The 2,952-nt window shown below is 60.2% G+C and overlaps 1 protein-coding gene across 1 annotated transcript in view; it reads right to left on the bottom strand.

Moving 5' to 3' along the window:
* Positions 1–2,952, bottom strand: part of LOC127750644 (serine protease gd-like) — a 7,673-nt gene that overhangs the window by 2,009 nt on the left and 2,712 nt on the right. The window lies entirely within an intron of this gene.

Raw genomic sequence — 2,952 nt, 5'->3', positions numbered from 1 at the left:
TGGGAGGGGGGCGGGAGTGTCCCCGCGCACGGCGCGTTCTGTCGCCGCGCCCGCCCGCACAAATGTTGCCTTTCTGCGGGAAACTGGAGGCTCCCTGGTCAGGGCGACGTCTCAGGCATGTTGCCCTCACCAGAGCATCTTTTTGTACAAATACCCCGGCCGACACAAAAGTTGCCTTTAGGAATCACAGTGTGCCGCCAGGGGTAGGGCGGGGGCGGGGTGAGGCCAGACGCCCCCCTCGACTTATCTGTCCAGGATAATTGCTACACCGCCCGACCCGCCCAGCCCCGCACCACCCTCTACCGCCACCATCCGCCGCCCTGCACCGCCCTGCACCGCCTTGACGCCTTTCTTTTTAAACGAACCCGCTTCTACCAGACACCTGTTGCATTTTGAGCCGCGTCTAGGTAACAGTCCAACAATGAACACACCTTACTCTGAGTAGTCCCAGTAGTCCACTCCGCAAGCGCTTGCCGCCCTCGTGAAAAATAGTGTACAGTTTTCAAACTTGGGGTCGATAATGCAAAAAGACACCACACAAAAAGATTCAACAAGAAATTAAAGAGTGCTTTGTGTATAACATCTTATTAGAACTGAATTTCCTTCACCAGTTGGTTCGTTTCGCCGTTCACAAGAATTGTTAACGTTTTTATTCTCAGTCCCCCTGCCGCCGCCGCGGGTAGGCCGTCCCGCCGGGCTCGCCTGTTGGGCGGCGTAGCCTACCCGCCGGCGGCGCGGCTCACTGCTCTGCGCCGGCCCCCGACTGGCCTGGCCTGCTGGCCTGGCGAGGAGTGACGACTGCAGGTGCATGAATGGCATAATGAGAGAGAAGCCATAGAGATGCTGGAGATAACAAGGAGGGGGAGAGAGAGAGGGAGAGTGAGCAGTAGCCGCGACAAGGCCACCGGCGGCTGCGGCCCGCCGCGCGTCGTGCCCGTGCCGGTCGGTCGGAAGTCGCACCTTCTACGCGCCTTCCATGCCACACGACTACCCGCGTCGTCGTGGCCTGGCGTCGTCACAACCGCTACCGCAGAGACTTCACACAGGCCGACACTCCTGTCTGCCTCACTTCCACTCCCCCGTCGATGAGTCCGTTGGAGGCGGCTCCTTACTGCATGGTCGGTCTCTGAATCGCACGGCTGTGTTTGACGGCGCCACGTCGTCGGTCGCGGCCGGGATGCGTTTCAATCGAAGCGCGCCGCGTATCCTGCGGACCGGGACAGGTTCCTCGCGGCGGTGGAACCGGTTGGTGGGATTGGAGTGGATCCTTCAGCGCTCTCCCCTCCCGGCTGCCCCTCCCCCCTCCCCCGGGAAGGCCTTCTCCTTCTTTAATTACCGTTAATATCCTTAACGTCCAAACCGACGGGTAACAATATTACTTTGATGTGATACTGATGTGGCAATAAGTCTGGCCGAGTTCGACACCGGAGTCGGAGCTCAGCTAGGCCGCGGCCGCGCCCAGGCCGCCGCATGACCAGCAAGGATGCGCGATCGCCCCAGGCTGGTGCCCAAATGCTCGATGACTAGAGGTCGCTCGCCTACCGCGCCGTCCGCTCCGCTCTCTGGCCGCAGAGCGGCCTCAGCGGCAGCGCCCCCTGAGTAACAGTCCTACGATAAACAATGAGAATGGCGCTCTTTTTTTGCCGTGTACTTAGAGTGCTGTTCACGCCCAAGGCTCCGACAAGGCTCGCTCCCATAGGACGCGTTTGCGTGCGTTCTCGCGCCTCTACCTCCTTCTCTCTTCACTCACTCGCTATCCAGTGACTTCGTGCGTGCGTGCGTGCGTGCGCGCTTGCACACCTCCGGGAGGATACATGAGTAGTGCACCCGACGCCGAGCCCGACGCAGGCATACCACACCTTTGTCCTTCTAGACGTTCTCCAGCAAGGACCTGAGGCAACGCATATTTTCGTCAATTTTCGACACGAAATTGCTCCACCTAAACCCATTTCACATTCAGACCCGCACCTGCGCCCTGTTCGCCTCCCCTCCGAGTCCGAGTGCCCCCCGGTCCCCCTGGCCGCCCTCGCGCGCAGCCCCTATGTGGCATTGTTCGGCGTCCAGTGGGGGGCGACAAGTGCCACTCGGCATGTCGGTCTGGCGCCACGAGCAGACACGCGTTCCGTGGCGCTGCGCTCGGACCACGCATGAGCCGAGCTGCTCGCTGCTGGATACTCCTGCCGATGTGTTCCGGATCAAGTCAAAAAACGCGGGCCGGGCGGCAGGGATACGTCATGTCACTCTTACTGCCTCGCCGCGTCGTTGCTGCTCGGACCTCACATTCCACATCCACCACCATGACTAAACCGCCCCCCTCCCGCGTGCCATTGGCCGTGAGTGTGTGTAACTAGAAGAAAGGCTTCGGGAAAAATATTCTCCCGTTAGAGGGCGCGACTGCCTCCGCTCGCCATAGTCCCATTGCCCGGAAGAGGGGGGGGGGGGGTTATGGTATTGTCCGGATCATCGCTGCAGATTTATAACGTTACGTTTGAGCCAGGCTGTCCGATTCCTGTCCAAACCGACTAGACGGTGCTTCGTTCCATGCGTTGCCAGACTTCCGATTACTTGCCGTTTTGCACAGACATCAGTCATGTTTCAATGTTCCTGCTTTCGGTTTGAAAGGGGCTCGGGCTTCATGGCTAAAACGAAACGCGAAAGAGACGTCAACTTCTCGGTATTTTGCTGGTTCGCATCCTCTAGTCGCTGAGTAGTACAGCCGGCGAGTTGGGCGGGCTGCCCCAGGCCACCTACAGCGCGGGCGTGACAGATGTGTTGCCTAACCCAACGGCGCCGGCGAGTGGCTCGGCTCCACCCAGATGGCGGCGCGGGCGGCGAGAGGCCAAACCCGCCAAGCGGCCCGTACCGCAAGGGTTCAGCGAGTCGTCTCTATTCGGCATCTGGTTTCGACTTGTCAATATTAGACAGGCTTACCCGATAGCGCAAGGGCGGGGG

This window comes from Frankliniella occidentalis, unplaced genomic scaffold, assembly GCF_000697945.3.
Source record: "Frankliniella occidentalis isolate FOCC.00 unplaced genomic scaffold, Focc_3.1 Scaffold226, whole genome shotgun sequence".
In the NCBI taxonomy this organism is placed as follows: Eukaryota; Metazoa; Arthropoda; class Insecta; order Thysanoptera; family Thripidae; genus Frankliniella; species Frankliniella occidentalis.
The sequence above is the reverse complement of the archived record's forward strand: the minus strand, read 5'-3'. Positions and strand labels throughout refer to the sequence as shown.